At 35.4% G+C, this 22,594-nt stretch overlaps 1 protein-coding gene across 7 annotated transcripts in view; it reads left to right on the top strand.

The window, feature by feature from the left end:
• The window catches only part of LOC141398574 (frequenin-1), a 156,238-nt gene that overhangs the window by 68,951 nt on the left and 64,693 nt on the right, over nucleotides 1-22,594 (top strand). The gene's annotated exons all lie outside the window — the stretch shown is intronic.

Genomic DNA, 22,594 nt, shown 5'->3' with positions numbered 1-22,594 from the left:
TTTCATGAATTAGTTTGAATTAATAAAGAGTTTGGTTTGTCATGAAAATCATATTTCAATACAGAATTTTCCATTTTCCAAACAAGACATGAAAATGTCATGCCAAAGGGTAGGTGAACATGACATGTCAAAGCATTGGTCAAAATGACATGCTTAGGATCCGACAATGAATGTCATCTTAAGATCCGAAAATGAATGTAATTTTATGGTGGTCACGCTCATATAAAATTCATAAGTGAAAATGCTAAAAAGATGACATGCCAGATCACTTGCACCCATGATTCAATAGCATCCTTGGCATCGAAGATTTTGCTGGGTTGGTCTCCAGAAATACATATGTTTGCCAAATTATATTCAACTCGGTTAGATTTGGATATAGTTCCTTTTACATTTTCGGACATCAAACATTCTGGCCGATTTAAAAAAAAAAATTGTCTAGAAATATGTTTGCCAAATTATATTAAAATCGGTTCAGATTTGGAAATTAGGGTTCAGGAAGATTGTTTGGTCCTATACAATTTTCTGAATTATTAATATTTCTCTAAAATATTAATTTTTGGAAACTTCAAATGAAAACTTATATTATTCAGAAGGTTCTATACTGATAATGTACTTTTTTAACAAGTTATCTAAGAAATATTCAATTTTTAATGTTTAATTTGTTTGTTTGAGAGAAAAATCCAGTAAATTCTGAACTACTTCTTTATGCCATGTTACTTCTTTATCAAAATGTACGATATATCAAAGGTTTTTCGTGGAGTATGGTAACATGGGGCGCCTTCGCCACGTTTTTGTGCAATATGTTCTCATAGCGATACCGTTAAATTTTTTTCAAATATTATTTTTGATACAAATATTAGCGTATCTTGACTATAAGTTTTGATATATAAGTGGTTATAATTTTGTTTTTAAAATATTATTTCTGAGAATTTACAAAATGTTAAAAAAGCGGCGAAGCCTCCCCACCCATGGGGCAGCATCGCCATCGATATTGAACATTCTCCAACGGACTCTACAACTGTAATTTACCATTCTTTTTCCTTAAATATCAACATTATTCGAAAAAGGAACATGTTTTCTATTGAATAATCAAAAATGATTCTAAAATTCACAAATAGTAACCGATTCTAGCGGTTAATTGAAATATTTTCATTGAAATTAGGTACAAAAATCATAATATAACCAAAACAAGATACGTTTATGATACTATTTGATTTTAACTTCACATTATAGTGTGGTATATCTATGGCATAAAGAATTGAAGTTAAACATGACAAATTTCTGACATTAACCCACCATACCCCTATCATGGCGTAGGCGCCCCACCCCCAACATATCTCATAATATGAATATATTGACATTTGTTATTGTTTTTTTTTTCATGCAAATTATTGGGATTTCTATTCTTCAGTAGTTGTCTTCTAACGGTATAAAATATATTTTTGATATCACAAAAGGTAAAGAAGATATCACAAAAAATACCTACCATAACTATTTTTCCCAATACCCTCAAAACACAAAACCGCGTGCACCCGCTATCATACTTATGACACAACTGCCAACTTTTGGGATATGAGAGATCTTCATTAAACTCACAATTTAGCCTTTAACGGATTTTTTCTAGCACTTGTATTTTGGGAGCAAATCGGCGATGGTGTACCCGCCCCAGTGGCGAAGGCGCCCCATGTTACCATATATCTCGAAAACCAATTAGAAAATTATTTAACTGCCTTAATCAAAAGTTTTATATTCCTATTTAAATAAATTTTTTGCTAAATAGTAGGAGAAAATAATGGAGAAAAAAAATTATTGTTGTGCGTCATAGATTGCTAATATCCGATATAAAAAGGATACCCACCTGAATTTTTTCCTATCATTAGCAAAACTGTAGCTGAAAACAACCATAAACGAAATTTATGTTCTAACATTGGTTTTATGTTTAGAAAATCTGCTGTAATATGTATTGTATCTTGTAACCTCAGCCTTTAGGATAACGATAAAAATGTACCTCATCGAAATAATGGTCTTGGACTTCACATATGTTTTGACGAAATCCGCTTCAAACAATTTGGAGTCGATTTATTCAAGTTCGTCTGTCTGGCTCGAGCGCATGTTACCATACTTCTCCCACAAGACCTCAAAATATGTTGCTAAAATGGTGCGTACAATAACTCTCGAAGATCCAAATCGATTTCTTCGAGACATAGATTAGATTCGAATATGGATGAGATCGGTTCATACCTTCAGGTACCACCCTCACAAAATTTCAAATATCCCATTTCACCGAAACTTTGAACATCTCAAAACTTCTTCCTGACGTTCATATTTCAAGTAACGTAGGGTCCATACGGGAAAACATTTTCGGATACCTCGCTAACAAAAGATCAACATAAGTGCAGTTTAAGGGCTGTTCGAGCATCCATTTAACATTTTGACCAATGGTACGCCTTGCGGTCTTGTTTACAGTTTTTCGTGGGTAAGTCCATGCTTCCTGACATAATCGTTCAAAAGCTCTAAATCAAATCATGACCAACTAAAATGAGGTCCTCTTCCAAAACAGACTATATTGGTCCATTCTTTCAGGTATCTTCTCCACAAAAGTACAAAGCTTTTGCGCTTTTATGGAAGTCGAATTTATGAGCACAACTAAGCATTTATTCGAAAGGCCCACAACCGTGAAGTTATATATCCCAAATCTTTCCATATTTTCTCGGAAAGTTTATACGACCAAAAAAGGCCATAGAATTCTGAAAATCCCTGATAACAAAATTATTAGGAAAAAAGTTTTGGTTATGTAGCCCGTATTCGATCTGTCTATAGTAGATAAAAGTCTCAACTCACAATGCACGATAACTATCGGAAGTAGTAACCAGTCCAAACTTTGCATACCGAAGTAATCCAACGGTGCTCTTGAACCAAATTTAAATATAAGGTGCTTACACCTGGGAAGTTTTTACGGATTCTGAAACTAAAATGTCCATTGATGAGAAAAATAAAAAAATCGCCGGAGCACTTTTTAAATAAATCGCGATTTAAGTTGGCATTAAGGGTTTTTAACTATTCACGATTTTACTTTGAAACCGCAAGTCCTACCGAAATGGGACTAAAGAAAATGTTGTAGCTATGAAAATTCTGTATAAGATTGACTTTTATATCTTCGTAGTTTGTACCGTTATTGTACTCTCAGCATTTATGCTAACGAAGGGTACACTAGGGTTATGACTTTTTTACAACCTCATATCCCTGTATCATAGCGTGATGAGTTTTGCAATAACATTACATAAAATCATAATTATAAGGTGTTTCGGTGAAAAAACCTCACGCACAAAATAATTTTAAAATTTGAATTTATCAAAATTATGGACAATTTTTTGAAGTCACTGTAAGCAGATATACATGAGATAATTAAACTGACATAACATTTATTTCTCACTAATTTTCTTTAATTCTGAGAATCGTAAAAATGTCGTAAACGTTTTTATTTAAAGATATAATTTTTTACAAAAAACAAAAAAATTTATAATTTTTGAAAATTTTTTTTTTTCATTTCTTAAATTTTTTCAAAAAATTATATTTTTAAAATCGATTTGTGCGTGAACTTTTTTTATATTTCAATGGAATAAACGATAGCGTAGTGATTATTAGGCAAAAGTTCATTCATCCCTGCTGCAGGATATCATTTTTGAGAAAAAAATGTCAAAAAGTCATAACCCTAATATACACTTTCATACGGGCAAAATGTGCCTCATCGAAATAATAGTTTTAGACACCAAGTATGTTTGGACGAAATCCGTTTCAGACAATTTGGAGTCGATTTAGCAATGTCCGTCCGTCTGTCTGGCTGGTGCGCACGATAACTCTCGAACGGATGAACCGATTTGGTCCAAAATTTGGCCTTCGTAATATTTTGTCCAAACTTAGTTTAAGTTCGAAGATGGGCCATTACGGTCCACTCCTTCCGGTACCACCCCCACAAAAGTTCGAAAAATTAGTGCGCACGATAACTCCTGAAGGGAGTAACCGATTTGGTCCATACTTTGCACATCGTAAAATTTTTACAAGGCTTAAATGACGTTAAATCATGGACTCTATCGGGCCACACCTTCGGGTACCTCCCACACAAAATTTCGGAAAAGTTCAGATTAGGACCTGATCTCGAATCGCTTTGATTGTTGTTGTAGCAACATGTAATCACTGCCCTTTATACGACGGTATAAGTTTCAACTGAGAAAATAGCCTGAAAGTTGCACAAAACCCTATGGCACCGTGTGTAGTGGTTGGAGGGCAATATAACTCTCGAATGGATGAATCGGTCCAAAATTTGGCCTTCGTAATATTTTGGCCAAACTTAGTATAAGTTCGAAGATAAGCCGTATCGGTCCACTCCTTCAGGCACCTCCCACACAAAAGTTCAAAAATGTTGGGAAAAATTGTGCGCATGAAAACTCTGAAGGGAGTGACCGATTTGGTCCATACTTTACACATCCTAATATTTCTACCAGATACAGATCAGGTTCGAATATGGACTATATCTGTCAACTCCTTCGTGTAATTCCCGCACAAAATTTTGGATAAGTTCACTTTAAGACCTGCTCTCGGCTCACTTTGATTTTTGTTGAGGCAACTTGCATTCGCTGCTTCAAATACGACGGTAAAAGTTTTTTCGGGGACAAGTCCATACTTCTTGAGAAAACAACCCGAATGGTGTAGAAAACCCCTATGTCACCATATGTAGTGGCCTGAGAGAACGAAAACTCTCGAACTGATCAACAGATTTGGTCGAAAATTCGGCCTTCGTCATATTTTGTCGAAACTTAGTTTCAGTTCGAAAATGGGCAATACCGGTTCCTAACTTCCGGTACTTCCCCCAATATTTTGAAAAAGTCATTAAAATGGTATGCACGACATCTCTTGAACGGGGCAACCACTTTGGACCAAACTTTGGATCTCCTAATATTTTGTTCAAATTTAGTTTAACTTCTTAAATGGCCCATATCGGTCCTCTCCTTAGGGTACTTCCCCCACAAAAGGTCAACATTTGTGTCTAAGTGCAGTTTAGGGTCTGTTCGAAGATCCTTTTGAAATGTATACCGATGCTGTTCTTTGTGTTTCTGTTTTCAGCGATATTATATTTTCCGTGGAAAGTCCATGCTTCCAGGCATACTGGTTCAAACCGAAATGACTAGTGGGCTCGATATCTATCGAAGAGATATGACTCCCAAAATAAGATCCACTTCCATAATGGACTATTTCGGTCATTTTTCTTTAAGCACCTCGTTCGCAACACTTTTCAACTTTAATCCTAATCCATATTTTTGTCGGTTTATACCCCCATAATTTTGAAAACACCCTAAATACATACTTTTTTGTTTGGGAAAAAGTGTTTCAATTTGTACAGGCTAAGGGTATATCTCTGTCGGCAAAGCCGATTGATACTTTTTTAATTGTTGAGTTACAGAAGTTCAAATTAAGGCAATGAATTGACTGTATCGCCTCCTTATAAAACATATATATCTCAAAAATGGTACAATCTAGGAAAAAATTGCGAAAAATTGCCATTTCGAGAGGATTTGCAGTTTTCAAGCTAAATTCTGAAGAACTAAGAAAAAATCGGAAAGTTTGATCTGAACCTCTATATCTCAAAAATGGTAAAACCTAGGAAAATATCAATCACCCAATCTTGTCGAGAATTTCAAAGCAAAATCTTGGAAACCTAAAAATTTGAAATCCATCCAGGGATTTTTTTTTGGATTTTTCTCATCTATAAACATTGCTGTTTCAGAATCCGCAAAAACTTCCCTGATGTAAGCGTTTTCATTTAAAGTTAGTTAAGGTGCACTGTGTATAACATTGTAATATAAGGAGGCGATACAGTCAATTCCTTGTCCTAATTTGAAGTTCTATATCTAACCCAGCAAAATTTGAAGGAAGGGGTTCCATGCGATGACGTGATTTCATGACATCTTTTGCATTGGTTCAAACGAAGTCAAGAAAGATCCGATCTTTTCATTAGCATTTGAAACCATGCAAAGGAAGTCGGGAAAGATCCGATCTTTTCATCAGCATTTGAACCCATTCCGTCAATCCAATAGAGATGATTTTTGTGTTTTTATTTATACACATTTTTCTAAATATATAAGATTAATTATTTACAATTCGGAGACTCGAAATCACAATCAACATTGTTAAAACTCTCGTCGTAATGATAATGTCATTGCAAAGGGTTGGTGAAAATGACATGCCAAAGCTTAGGCGTAAATGACATGCTTTGGATCCAAAAATGAATAGCATCTTTTGGGGTCCACGCTGATATAAAATTCATCGATGAAGATGCTAAAAAGATGACATGCCAGATCACTTGCACCCATGATTGAATGACATTTTGCTGGGTAAATAACGGAAAAAACTAAAAATGTCAACTTACATCGCGATTTATTTAAAAAGCGCTCCGGCGATTTTTATACCCTCAGCCTTTAGGTTAAAGAGGGTATTTACACTTTGATACGACAAAAAATGTGCCTCATCGAAATAATGGTTTTAGACCCCAAGTATGTTTGTACGATATCCGTTTCAGACAATTTTGAGTAGATCTAGCAATGTCCGTCCGTCTGTCTGTCTGTCCGTCTGTCTGGCTGGCTGGTGCGCACGATAACTCTCGAACGGATCAATCGATTCGGTTCAAATTTTGGGTATCGAAATATTTTGTCCAGATTCGATTTAAGTTCGAAGATGGGCCATATAGGTCCACTCCTTCAGGTACCTCCCCCACAAATGTTCAAAAATTGTCGCAAAACTTGTGCGCACGATAACTCTTGTAGGGAATAACCGATTTGGTCCATACTTTACACATCGTGTAATTTCTACCAAACTTAGATGAGGTTCCAATATGGACACAATCGGTCCACTCCTTCGGGTACATCCCACACAAAATTTCGGAAAAGTTCAGTTTAGGACCTGGTCTCGAATAGCTTTGATTTTTGTTTACGCAAGTTGTATTCGCTGTCCTCTATACGACGCTGTAAGTTTCATTAGGGGCAAGTCCATACTTCCTGAGGAAATAGCCTGAAAGTTACAAAAAACCCTCTGACACCGTGTGTAGTGGTTGGAGCGCAAGATAACTCTTGAACGGATCTGCCGATTCGGTCCAAAATTTGGCTTTCGTAATATTTTGTCCAAACTTAGTTCAAGATAAAAGATGGATTATATCGGTCCACTCCTTCCGGTACCTTCCCCACAAAAGTTCGAAAATTTTCGGAAAATTTGTGCGTACGATAACTCTTGAAGGGAGTAACCGATTTGGTCCATACTTTGCACATTATGAAATTTCTACCAGACTTAGATGAGGTTCCAATATGGATTCAATCGGTTAACTACTTCGAGTACCTCCCACACAAAATTTCGGAAAAGTTCAGTTTAGGACATGCTCTCGAATCGCCTTGGTTTTTGTTGTAGCATCTTGTATTCACTGTCCCCTATACGATGGTACAAGTTTCCTCAGGGGCAAGTCCATACTTCCTGAAAAATTAGCCTGAAAGTTGAAAAACAAACCCTATGACACCATGTTTATGGGTGGAAGCGCAAGATAATTCTCGAACGGATATGCCGATTTGCCGAATTTGGCCTTTGTAATATTGTTTCCAAACTTAGTTAAAGTTCGTAGATAAGCAATATCGGTCCTCCTTCCTCGTTCAGGTACCTACCTCACAGATGTTCAAAAATATTCAGAAAATTTGTGCGCACGATAACTCTTGATGGGAGTGACCGATTTGGTCCATACTTTACACATTCTCATAATATCTACCAGATATAGATCAGGTTCGAATATGGACTACATTTGTCCACTCCATCCCGTACCTTTCACACAAAATTTTGGATAAGTTCACTTTAAGGCCTGCTATTGAATCACTTTGATTTTTGTTGAAGCAACTTACATTCGCTGCCTCAATTACAATGGTAAAAGTTGTTTCAGAGCAAGTCCATACTTCTTGAAAAAACAGACCCTATGGCATCCCCATGGTCTATGTCGGTCCATTCCTTTAAGTACCTTTTCCGCTAAATTTTTTAACTTTAATCTTAATCAACATTTTTGTCGGTTCATACGACCAACATTTTGAAAACCCCTAATTACATAATTTTTTTGTGAAAAAAGTGTTTCAATTTGCACAGGCTGAGGGTATATCTCTGTCGGAAAAGCCGACTGATACTTTTTTACTTGTTTTTATTTTACTCATCTATGAACATTGTAGTTTCAAAATCCGCAAAAACTTCCAGGTGTAAGCACCTTCCATTTAAATTCGGTTCAAGAGCACCGCGTTCCTTGAAGACACAGATCAGGTTTGTCTATACACAGTTTAAGTACCAAAATGGGCCCTATCGCTCCACTCCTCACAAATATCAAAATTTGTTTATGTGTAGTTTAAGGTCAGTTCGAAGATCATTTGGTAATTTTTACCAAGGGTACTCTATGCGGTCCTCTTTACAGCGATATCATGTTTGTCGTGATTTAGTCCATTCTTCCTGATATATTGATCCAAAAGCTCTAAATTATAAGATCCACTTCCAAAATGGTCTATTAAATTACCTCTTTTGTAACACTTTTGAGCCTTATACTTGGATTAAGGCTCAAAAGTGTTACATCCAAATTGCCACAATATTCTAAGAACTCCCTAAATTCATAATTTTTGGGGAAAATGATATTGATTGGTTGCGTTGCCGGTATTCGCTCTGTCCATAGATGAAGGTTTCAATTCACACATACTGAGGGTTTATCTCTGTCGGGAAAGTCGACTTATACTTTTCTTCTTGTTTATATAAATATTGCCCCATTTTAACACCAATATAATTGGAAGACATCTGACTTCATCAACCTTACACAATACATTAGTACTAATACTCTTATGAATAGCATTAAAAAAATACAAGCTAATAACTAGCTTAAATAAAATAGACTTTTGTCCATTTTCTTCGTATTAGACTTTTCACTTTTTTAACCATACAATCAATTGTACAATTCTTTTTTTTTAAATCCATTCCATACATAAAATACATATAAGCCAAGAATTTGTAACACATTTAAGGATCACTACAAAACTGAACTGAAACCAAAAAGAGTGAACAGTTCAATCATTGGTGCTACTTGAAATGCAATCAAAATTCGTAAACCAAACCGAGAAAAAAGAAGACTAAAACAGATTTCAGGAACTACCAAAAGGAAGTAAAGGAAAATTGAAAACTGAACAAAAAAATCGTATTTCCTAAAGCATCATTAAGTTGTCAAAAGGCTAGGAGCTAAAGATGCAGTCACTCACACACACATACACACATGTATGCATCTTTATACATTAGATCGTTCATGCACACCCAACAGACTCTTCTTACTGCTCTTTGGTTGGGGATAATGTAATGACAATTTTCCAAATGTATTTGTAGGACGCCATGAGACAGTATGTGATTTTTTACGAAGGAAATCCAAATGATTTCTCGAATACTTTATACTTTGACTTAATGCGTCATACTGCAATTTGACTTGACTCAATAGCATATTGGAATCTTGGCAAATATGGATAAGTTCATTTTCATCCTAACATTTGGGGAGCAAAAAAAAGAAAAGACAAATTTTTACAGGATGATTTGCATTTCCATTTGTATGCTTTATACTTCATTTGATTTGGTTGGAAATTCAGTTCAAAAAAACACATACTCACACATACATAGATGCACTGCAATCAATGCTAACCACATTTACATGCCAAAAAGTGGAAGAAAGAAATGGAGGATGCTTGGAACACTCATGCCCTTGTGTATTGTTGTGAAAATTTCATTCAGTCATAATGGTGAATGGGGTTGGCTAAACACACACACGCACATATCCCCCCGCCCATTGTCTTAAAGTCTCAGAGTAGTTTGTTGTTTTCACAAAGCCTTTGGGCCATGCAGAAATAACACAATTCATTGATTAAAAGAAAATATCAAAGTAAAATGAGATTTATGAAAATCACTGCAGGAAATGCATAAAACGAATGCAATAAAATGCAAATTTGAATTACTTCAAAGTAGATTTGTTGGAATGGTAAATGTGTAAGATGGATTTTGATGGATTCAATTGAATCCTATTCCATTCTCCCATTTCGACACGACTTGCCGCTTCCAAGCAAAATCGAGAAAACCTAAAATAAACCTGAAAGTGTGGACTATAACCGAGATTTATTTAAAATCCCTCCAGGGATTTTTTTGAAAATCCCTCGGATTTTTTTTAATTTTTTCATCTATGGATATTGTAGTTTCAAAATCCGCAAAAAATTTCCAGGTGTATGCACCTATTATTTAAAATTAGTTAAGGCGGACCGTGATAGGCTTCGCTTAGAAATAAAGTCATCCAATTTTAAAAAATCAATAAAACTCCTCGTTTTTGTTTTTGCTCTAGCATGACATTTCGATCTAAGTGTATTTGTAGCCATAAATTCGTTTGGTAAAGTGTAAAAGTTTTTGACATATTTATCATTGCTGTGCAATACGCATTAAGTTCAAATTCTTTTTTTCTTTACTACTTTACGTATTCGAAATTGGATTAAAGCCAAAAAAAAGTTCGGAAAAAAGTGCTGAGAAGCAGCAAAAACTATAAACTCTTGGTCGAGCGAGATGTGTGGTGTTGGAAATGCCATTCATGCTTATAGTCACGTATGAAATAAAAACAAAACTACATTAGACTGTGGAATCGAACGGGATTATATTTGTGGAAACTGGTTGGCTTGTACATACATGTGTGTGTATGTATGCGCATACATATGCGAAACGTTTAAATTGTTAAATAACTAGAAATTGAATAGTTTATTTAATAACCAGTTAAAGTTGATTATGGTCGTGGGACTGACTACACATTCCATGACTTTAGTTATCAATGCAGCTTTATATTGGGAAAATTTTAACAAAAGGCATTCGTTTTAAAATTTAAATTTTATGGATTTTACTTTAAAAATATAAATTCTCATTTTTACTCAAACTATGGAAAAGTGAATCACGCGACATAATTCTGGCTTTGAACTAAATGTATGTTTGCAAGTCGAATTTTTGAATATAATTTCAATGATGATAATGACTTTAAACATCGTCCTCCTGTTCTTTTCAATGGACTGTTGACCTTCTCCTTCGGCTTGAGCCATATTTATGGATTGAATTTTTATGATTGATCTTTATTCCTGGAACCTATGTTAAACCTATGTAAGTTATATTTGGAAGAGGGACGCTTGACTTTTCCATTAATGCTAAATATGTTGATATACGTGATCAGATAACAGAGTTACAGCCTAGTATATACAGGGATCCTTCATTTTTAATTGTGGATAGTGGAACCTTAATCACGCTAGAGGTCGCTGTTATAGTTCAATACTGGCGAATGTTGGTACGAGGTAATTGTTTTGATCAAGGATAGTGCCAATAGTTGTCGATAATGATCGGATAATATTTAGCGTGTAAAATTGACCATAACTTTTTATTTTTAAGCAGTAATTTAATTGCTGCGGGCATATTAGGACAACTTACGAAAACTTAACTTGGTGCAAGTTGCAGTTAGATAAAGGGACAACTGTCTAACATCACAATGCGCCTGAAACAACTTTAAATGAAAGGTGCTTACATCCGGGAAGTTTTTGCGGATTCTGAAACTACAATACTCATAGATGAGAAAAATAAAAAAAAATAAATTAATCGCGATCAAAGTTCATATTTTTAGAGTTTTTTGAGGTTTTTAGTATTTTGCATGGAAACCACAAATGGCACTAAAGAAAATGTTGTAGAGAATTTTCACTGCTACAACATTTTTGTCAGTCTCATTTCGATACGACGCGCAGTTTCCGAGCAAATTCCTGAAAACCAATGGATCGAATGGATGAACCGATTCGGTTCAAATTTTGGCTTTCGTAATATTTTGCCCAAGCTTAGTTTAAGTTCGAAGATGAGCTACATCGGTCCACTCCTTCCGGTACCTCCCCCACAAAAGTTCGAAAATGTTCGGAAAGTTTGTGCGCACGATAACTCTTGAAGGGAGGGACCGATTTGGTTCATACTTTGTACAGCGTAAACCTTCTACCAGAGTAATATGAGGTTCAGATATGGACTCAATCGGTCCACCCCCTCGGGTACCTCCCGCATAAAATTTCGGGAAAGTTCAGTGTAGGACCTGCTCTCGAATCGCTTTGATTTTCGTTATAGCAACTTGTATCCACTGTCCCCCATACGACGGTACAAGTTTCATCAGGGGCAAGTCCACACTTCCTGAGAAACTAGCCTTAAAGGTGCAAAAAACCCCTATGACACCGTGTGTAGTGGTTGGAGCGCAAGCTAACTCTCGAACGGACCTGTTGAGTCGGTCCAAAATGTTGGTTTCGTAAAATTTTGCACAAAATTAGTTTCGGTTTCAAGATAAGCCATATCGGTCCACTCCTTCAGGTACCTTCCCTAACAAAGGTTAAAAATGTTCGGAAAAATTGTGCTCACGATAACTCTTGATGGGAGTGACCGATTTGGTCCATACTTTACACATCCTTATATATCTACCAGATATAGATCAGGTTCGAATATGAACTTTATTTGTCCACTCCGTCGGGTACCTCCCACACAAAATTTTGGATAAATTCACTTTAAGACCTGCTTCCGAATCACTTAATTTTTGTTGAACAACTTGCATTCTGTGCCTCAATTACGACAGTCAAAGTTTGTCCAGGGGCAAGTCCATACTTCTTGAGAAAACAGCCCGAAAGTTGTAAAAACCCCATATGGCACCATATGTAGTGGCTGGAGAACTCTAACCGAATACTGCGTTCGTCCACACTTTGGATATTGTAATATTTCTTCAAATATTAGATGAAATTCGAATGTGGTGCTTATAAGTCCGATCCTTCCGGTACCTCCCCCACAAAAGTTCGAATATATTCGCTAAAATGGTACGCGCGATTTCTCATATACGTAGCAACCGATTTGGTCCAATCGTTGGATCTCTAGATATTGTCGAAACTTAGTATATGTTCAAATGGGCCCTATCTGTCCAATCCTTGTGGTACCACCCACACAAATGTTCAACATTCTTGTGTGGTTAAGGGCCTGTTCGAGGATTCTTTGGACATTTTTACCGAAAGTTTTCCTAGTGGCCCTGTTTACAGCGATATTATGTTCTTCGTAGGCTAGTGTGATAAAAAGCTCTATCTATCGATATCCCCGCAAATGTTTGAGCTTTAATCCCCTCTAAATACATACGTTTTTTTTTGGGAAAAAAGTATTTCAATCCACACAGGCTGAGGGTATATGGTAAATTTCAAATTTTCTTTACAATTACATAGAAAAAAAGTTAAAAACTGTTTTGGCGAGCACATCCGCCATTTTTGGTACATGGATTACGAAAAAAATCGTGGTTTCAAATCTATTCGCGTTCACAAAATTGGATGCTGCACTCAAAAGTTATATGCGGTTTTACTCTCTTGTAAAGAAAAAATATTTAAAAATTCCTATTGTATTGTAATAAAACCATGTATATGACTCGTTAGCAGCATTTGATATCTATCCGTAGATGCTAAAATAGTTGCTAAATTTATTTTTATTTTCGCGGAAAATCAAAAAATATTGAAGAAATCTTGGAATACATTTTATTTATTCTAAATCAGAGTCCAAAAAATATCTAAAAAAATAATTTAAAAATACGTACAGAATCTAGACAACGCGTAGAAAAATGTGAGACCAAAATTATAAAGATCGCGTTTATACCTTGCATATTACCTTGCATATTACAGCGGTTGAGGTGCATGTGCTTTTCGGATACAGGGAGTCCATGTCTATCAATATGCATGGATTTTCCCCTGTTTCATTCAGCGGCCAAAGTGTGCCATCAGTTGCATCTTACAATTCAAAAAACCCTTAAGTGGGCAAAAATTACGCGATGTGCATATGATTATAAGGTGCATCCGATTTCAATGGCCCCCTATTAAAAATACGTCAATATAAATTATTTTAGACAGATTCGTCAAGAACTGCGGATGTGCCAACGCATTCTATTTTGGGATAAATAGGCATATTACTCCTGAATCTTTGTAATTTGTGACACACCTTTTTGGCAAATATTATAATCGCGGTTCAATTCGAAATATATTTTTGCAGATTTTCCTACTTTCAAGGTATCTATATCCGGCGTTTTAGTGGATGGATTCGACCGCGGAGATCATTAGATCCGGCACATAAAAAAACTAAAATCACGCGGGGTTCAGGGGTACCTGTACGACAGTTGTAAATTTTAAAGCCAAAAAATAGGTTTTTCAGAAAATTTACGCACCAAATTTTGGACTCCTATTACTAGGAAGCTGTACGGAGCACACTAATGAGATATACATCGAACGACGTCGAATCGCGAGTTCTACAATCCTATAAACTAGTTTGGATTATTATCTAGTTGCACCCTCTAATTATAAGAAAAATTCGAAAAACACTGAAATCAAAACTTCAAAATGTCAGCGACTTATTAAATGGTGAACCTCAACTTCAACGATTGAAAAACTTTTTTGGATATTACCATATCTCTGTCGGTAAAGCCGGCTGGTACTTTTTTACTTGTTAGAGTTTTTATGTTTTTAGAACCTTGCATGGAAACAACAAAGTCTATCGAAATGGCACTAAAGAAAATCTTATAGAGAATTTTCACTGCTACAACATTTTCGTTTGTCCCATTTGAATAGGACGTGCGGTTTCCAAGCAAAATCCCGAAAACAAAAAAAAAAAAAAAACTAAAAATGTGACTTTTAACCGCGATTTATTTAAACATTTCTTCGTCGATTTTTTTTTTTTTGATTTTTTCGTCAATGAACATTGTAAAATCAGAATCTGTAAAAACTTCCCAGCTGTAAGTACCCTCCATTAAGGGTTAGTTAGGGCGCACCGTGCATGATATTGTCCCAGTTTTTTTTAATTGATGCAAATTACGATTCTGTACGGGGTTTTGAAGTTTTTATGCTATCATTGATTAGATATAATGTAATACCTCGAAATATTGATCTCCTGCATTGATCGAATCGGATAAATTCTCCAAAAGCTATTTCTAAATGCGTTTGGTATTTTTCCTTTCTTAATATGAATTTTTAATTTTTTGAAGAAATATGTGTGTATATGTAGCCAAAATGGTGCACCTGCCCATTACGAAATAATAAAATTAATATGTATATAACGTGTCGCAATCATATATACATATATTCCCACAATATATCCGAAGGAACAAGGGAGACTTCGCAATCATATAAATAAATTCCGCGGAAAAATAGTGCCCGGAGTAAGTGGGGTAGGGTATCGCAGGTTCGGCCCCGTAAGTGAACAAGGTCGTTCTTTTAGTTCAGCTATTAGTTCGTTCCATTAAACTCCGGCTTTAAGTCGTTCGCAAGTTATACTGAAAGCACAAAAACAGTAAAACATAAGCATATTTTTATAACCTCCACCATAGTATGGAGAGTATATTAAATTTCTGACCAGGTATATGGTATATGAAAAATATTTTTGAAAATGGAACATTAAGTCTGTCTGCTTACGCCAAAATTTGTATGAACTTGTACCAATTGTTGCTGGAAGTCATCTGTTAACACAAAAAGTCAGCAAAAGAGAGCGATTCGAGAGAGACATTTTGACAGTTCTTTTACTGAGAGTTTGCAAATTCTTGCTGGACAAATTTCTTCTAGAAAGAACTTGCAACTCTTCTTCTTCCTGAAAACAATCAGTCACCTGTTTTTAATTTTTCGTTGATTTTTGTTTGTGGAAATTAAAAACAATTTTATTGTGGAAATAGCAAGTCTAATTGTATGATTTTTTTGTAGAACAAAGTTGCAAAGTGGAAAAAAAAATCCATTTTTGGTCATATTCTTTTTATACCCTCCACCATAATATGGAGGGTATAATAAAATTTGTAACACATCGAAATATTCATCGCAGACCCTATAACGTATATATATTCTTGATCAGTGTAAAATTCTAAGTCCATATAACTATGTCCGTCTGTCCGTCCGTCTGTTGAAATTAAGATACAGCTCGCAATTTTTAAGATAGAGCTTTGACATTTGGTATAGAAGTTTCTATTACTCCTAGGATGTTTGGTACTGCAAATGGGCTACGTCGGTCCACGTTTTGATATAGCCCTCATAGAACGGTACCACCCGATTTTCGATATTTTGAAGGTTTTAGCTTCACTATCACACCGAAATGGCGGAAATTTGGTATTAAGTGTTCGTTGGTGGTATAAAATGTTCCCCCAGAATTTTGTTGGTATGAGTCCACGCCTTCATATAGGCCCCATAGAACGGTACCTCCCGATTTTCGGTATTTTGAAGGTTGTGGTCTCAATATTACTCCGAAATGGCTGAAATTTGGTATTTAGTCTTCGTTAGGGGTATTCAACTTTCCACTCTAAATTTGTCGGTTTAGATCCACGCCTCTATATAGCCCCCTTAGAACGGTACCTCCCGGTTTTCGGTATTTTGAAGGTTGTGACCTCAATATTTATCCAATGTGGCTGACATTTCGTCTTCGTTCGGGTAATAAAACTTTTCCACAGAATTTTTTTGGTACAGACCCACGCCTTAATACAGCCCCCATATAACGGCTACGTCGGTCCACGTTTTGATATAGCCCACCTGAAATTTGTCATATAGCCCCCATAGAACGGTACCTCCCGATTTTCGGTATTTTGAAGGTTGTGGCCTCAATATCCCACCCAAAATAAGTGAAATTTGGCATTTTGTCTTCGTTGTGGGTATAAAACTTTCCACCTGAAATTTGCCGGTATAGGTCCACGTCTTCATATAGCTCCCATAGAACGGTACCTCCGGATTTCTGGTATTTTGAAGTTTGGTATTAAGTCTTAGTTGGGGGTATAAAGTTTTCCCCCTGAAATTTATTAGTATAGGTCCACGTCTTCATATAGCCCCCATAGAATGGTACCGCCCGATTTTCGGTATTTTGAAGGTTGTGGCCGCAATATCCCACCGAAATGACTGAAATTTGGCATTTTGTCTTCGTTGTGGGTATAAAACTTTCCACCTGAAATTTGTCGGTATAGGTCCAGGTCTTCATATAGCCTCCATAGAACGGTACCTCCGGATTTTTGGTATTTTGAAGGTTTTGCCCTCAATATCCCTCCGAAATAGCTGAAATTTGGTATTAAGTTTTCCTTGGGGGTAAAAAACTTTCCACCTAAAATTTGTACCTATTATTGAAATATTTGTTGCATATGTCATATGTTTCGATTGCAATGTAATCAGAGACCAAAAATATGCCCTGTCCCAAAATTTGACATGAATCGGACTAAAAATAGGGGTTGCATAAAATTCCGCTGTCTAGTTATCACACCGAAATGGCTGAAAATTGGTATTTAGACTTCGTTGGGAATATAAAATTTTCCTCCAGAATTTTGTTGGTATGGGTCCACCATTTATATAGCCCCAAAGAACGGTACCTCAATATTTCTCCGATATTGCTGAAATTTGGTATTTAGTCCTCATTTGAGTTATTAAACTTTCCATGTGAAATTTGTCGGTATAGGTCCACGCCTTCATACAACAAACAGAAATGGCTGAGATTCGGTATTTACTCTACGTTGGAAGTATAACCTTTTCCACGTTTCGATATAGCCCCCATAGAACGGTAACTCCCGATTTTCATAATTGTGAAGGATGTGACGTTAATATCCCACCGAAATGACTGAAATTTCTTATTTAGTCTTTCATGGGGTTATAAAATGTTCCAGAAAAGAATTATCAGTATAGGTCCACGTCTTACTATATCCCCCATAGAAGCGTACCTCGTGATTTACGGTATTTTTTAGGTTTTAACCACATTATCCTATTGAAATATCGTAAATTTGGTATTTGATCTTCTGTGAGTCTAAAAACTTTACGCCAGAAATTTGTCTTTATAGATCGACGTTTTGATATAGCCCCCATAGAACGGTACCTCCTGAATTTCCGTATTTTGAAGGTTAGCGATATTGTTTTACCGAAATTGCTGAAATTTGGGATTAAGTCTTTTTCATAAACGAAATGAAACTAATTGTTCCATTTAACTTGTTTATTTTTAATAAAATACAAAATTTTTGCTTCATTTGGTTCCTTCATTGGCGGACAAATTGTTCTGTTTTGGCAAGTCAGCTGTGTGCTTGCTGGTTTTTGCTGTGAAGGTGTCTGTTTACTTTTTACAATTTTATTGCAAAAGAGAATAAAAACTCCTTATTCTCTAACCCTATAACTTTATAATTAAAAAAAAAACGAACTCTGTTTTCAAAGATGTCAAAACATAATAGTTTTAAGAGCATGCCATGGGCACATCTCCAAATATTTTAACCTATTTTCTGTCTTCATTAATTATGGATTATTTTCATTTAATACTTTAGAACAAATTTTTTACAGTATATTTAAAATAATATTCTAAGCGAACACGTGCACATTTGTGATTGTGGTGCTTGTTTCTTTCTAATAAGTTTCAAACTTAATTTTACATAGGATTGAAACATTTTTGAAATCCCACTAGCTTTAAATGAGAGTTGTGTGCTGTCCACATTACATTCCAATTTACATCAATTGCATATTGTATTATTGAAAGAATTTCACACGTTTGCATGATTGACCATGCCATTTTCTAAATTGGAAATTTTTGGATAAATTCTATCCCAATTGAAAATAATATTACACTATATACATAAATATCGATAAACAATTTGTATATTCTAATGGGGATGGATAGTTGGCCAAACCTTCAAATTGATATTGAATTTGCAATGAATAAATGCGTGATGCGGCAATGTTGCGTGACAGGTATTATTAAATACAATATGCTGGTGATGTATACAATTTAGATCCTCAAAAAATATAGGATTTTCAAAGGAGAAAAGAATAATTTTGAATCAGATTAAAATAGTAATTTTTCTTTTGAAGAAGAGATGATTGATTAGTAGTCATAAGGAGGTAAGCAAATTTAAAAATGAAATAAGGCAACTAATATGCATGTGTTAAATAATACAATTTTTCCTTGGTTCCACCGTGGTGTTATAATGGTATAGGTTGGATCGTAATCGTTGTTATGAGATAAGTCTCCCATTCCCCTGTGAAAACATTTCTATGAGAAATTTAAGTTTGAGCTTTTTTATTAAAGGCAGTCTAATTTCACGCTTCATTTCATAGTTTTAAATGGTTCTGTATGTTTCCTGCATTTGGAAGTAATCTGATGGCTGTTGAACGCAAGTAAATTTCTCAAGCATACCTAACTTGCCCATGACAGACTACACCTCTCCTATATACGTATGTATTTTGTTAATTCGAACAAATTAACTTAAAAAGCAGCAACAAAACAAAACCAAAACTTTACACTCGATTGCATGTGGAATAACACAAACCTCCCACATCGTGTTGTTTTGTAGAATTTTTAATCTTAATTTAGGTACGTAAACTCTCACAATTTTATAATGGCCCATTGAGCGTATAAGTTGTGTTCATTCCATGTAAATGAACGCAATATATAACGTATACGCTGCAACCAGTACCCGTACAACATGTTTAAATTACCTTTTAACAATTCCAATATGCAATTAAAATTACCTTATATCAGAAACTTTTCAACAATTTGAACTGATGCCTCCCACAGATTTCGCTCTGTGTTCGTGTGTTGAACCAAATTGAAAAAAAAAACATAAAAACAACGCAATAGCCATAACCAAATGCTTGGTGTTGCTGGTAGAATTCCTCCACCGTTATCGCATTAATGAGTTTATAGGACTTGAAGCAGCAAGTTTAATTAGTTTAGTGCCACTACGTTATACACCATTTTTATTCAAACCCAAAATAAAATGCATAGCGTAACAACAGTTCGTGGTTTTGCATTTTACAATGTGCTAAAATTAAAGTTGTATTATTATTTAAAGGGCTAAACACAAATGCTCAGCAAGTTTACAACAAAAAGATCGTATGATTTTGGGAATATTTCTTGTAAATTTATTTAGTTTGTCTTTGGTTTGTTGACACGCAATGTTTTGCCTCTTTAAAGAGGCTCAATTAGCAAATTATTTTTAGATTTTAATAAATTATTTTGAAGTGCCTTCAAATGTGAATGCACTTGAAAGTTTTAAAATTAATTTGTAGAAAATTAAAAGAGTGTTATTGAACTTAATCTAAAACTTGAGCAGGTTTTATTAATCTATTTATGAGGGGTGTTCGGTATAAAATATCAAATACGAAGAAAAAAATATAAAATATCAAATATAAAATTTAAAATCTTTATAAATAAAAATCAAATGTCGTTCATTAGTAATGGCATCAGTTGAGAACGGCTGGACCGATTTTGATAATTTTTTTTTGTGTGAAAAGTTCTCCATAACCCGACATAGGCTTTTATGAAAAGAAAAATTGTCTGAAATTGTCAGGGATCGCCTCCGGTGAAAATAGGATACAAATTTAGTTTCGGAGGGGGTGGGGTACATCTCCTATACCATATTTTTTTTTAAAAAAGTTTATTTTTTAAATAATTACTAATGTATCGGTTTGGAAATTCATTTGCGAGACAATTGTGGTTGTGTCTCCTACCTTACCTACAATTTTAGGACCCAACCCACTTTTTAAAATATGTTACATCTACAAAACTACTGAACCGATTCTCCTGAAATTTTCAGGGAATGGAGAGGGACGGCCTCCGGTGAAAATAGGATGCATATTTTATTGAATTTCGAAGGTGGCGGCGTACTTTCCTTTGCGATATTAAAAAACTATATGAATAAAAATCAAATGCCGTCATAACCCAACATAGGTTTTTATAGAAAGAATATATTACCGCGCCCACTTTTTTAAATTTTCATTTAAATTTAAAGTTTTTCTGCAAAAACTACTGAACCGATTTTCCTAAAATTGTCAGGGAATGTACAGGGATGGCCCCTGAAAACAGGCTACATATTTTATTGAATTCCTCCCCTATGCGATATTTAGGGATTAATTTACAATCTAAATCCTGTTTTTTTAATGTTACATCTCATATACTACTGAACCGATTTCCATCAAAAGATCAATGTTTGCCGTTGTTATGTATATTTTATGAATTTCGGAGGAGGGTGGTACCTTCCGCAGGCCTTTCTTTCTTTTAAACTCTATACGTGTAAGCCAAACTTATGATTATATCGGTTTCAGCATATATTTTGGGAGGCAGCGGCTTTGTGTGTACCCTAGGTACATATTTGGATCCAAAATACCGGACCACGCCCACTGTTTTTAATATGTTATATCTTGAAAACTAATGACCACGCCTACTCTTTTCAAAACATTATTTTTCCAAAACTACTGAACCGAATATTCAGAAAATGTTCAGGAATATGCAAAATGCTATATATTTGTAGATGAATTTCGGGAGCCTATTGTTTTATCGCTATATTTGCTAAACTTATGAGTGAATCGGCTTGCAAATTTATTTTCGAGATAACGGTGGTTGCGACCCCGATCAAGAAAAACGATATATTTACAAATTTCATTAAATGGTGAGGTTCAAACGTCCATCGGCCATGAAAAACTAAAACATATAAGTCTCAATAAGCGGGAGAATTCGACTTAACCATTTTTTTAACTTTTATAATTAGATCGCTTTAGGATAAAGAGAGTGAAAATGGACGATAATAAATCCTAAACAGCATCAATGGGCGAAAAAATCCGACAGTCCTAAGAGAAAAGAAAGGTTACATACAAAATCTGTTGGTAAGTTTAAAATCCTCTTCGGTTTGACAATGAACCGAAGAAGGGAGGTAGAAAATACCTATTTTTGAATTGTCAGGCGTAAAGTCCATAAAAAGATGTCTTTAAAACTCATTACAATGAGCCAGTAACGCGGACCCGGGTCTGCTAGTATAATATATAAAAATTTAAATATCCAAATATCCTAGTATATTGCGATGTTCCACCCCACTTTTTCAATAATGACCCGAATGTTCCGATAACCCGGCGCATTTTTAAGGGCATATTTATGTTTTATACCCTCAGCAGTTATGCTAACGAGGGTAAATACACATTCATACTGGCAAATGTGCCTCATCGAAATAATGGTTTTAGATGGATGAATGATACCAAGCAACGGTCTTGACCGGATTTATCTTGGTCTCTCTTTCATCTTAAGTGGACACTGACCTCCCCGTGGTGTCGCCTGGGGAGCTGCCTTTAACATCCGTCAAAGGTAGTGAACTAACGTGTGCCGCGCGTTCACCCATAAGAACGTTAAAAACTTGGGTTGGGTGTTGGGCTAGTAACTCACCCAGTCAAAACACCGCCTACTATGAAAAAAACAAAGAAAAAGAAGAAAAAACAAACCCCCCTAAAGTTGACGAACCCGGCAAACGTTTTAGGGACCATGGTCTGCTGGAATCATCACCTAGAATGTCAGGACACTCTACAGGGCAGGTGCAGTTTGCGCATTGGCGGATGTACTTGTCAAGTACAAACTAATATTATAGCCTTACAGGAAGTGCGATGGAACCGGGCAGACGTAAAAATAACAAACGATTACGCACTGTATTATAGCTGCCATGAAACGGAACATGAGCTAGGTGTTGGATTTATGG

Source organism: Musca autumnalis, unplaced genomic scaffold (genome assembly GCF_047663935.1).
Source record: "Musca autumnalis isolate F117 unplaced genomic scaffold, ASM4766393v1 scaffold_3, whole genome shotgun sequence".
In the NCBI taxonomy this organism is placed as follows: domain Eukaryota; kingdom Metazoa; phylum Arthropoda; class Insecta; order Diptera; family Muscidae; genus Musca; species Musca autumnalis.
The sequence above is the reverse complement of the archived record's forward strand: the minus strand, read 5'-3'. Positions and strand labels throughout refer to the sequence as shown.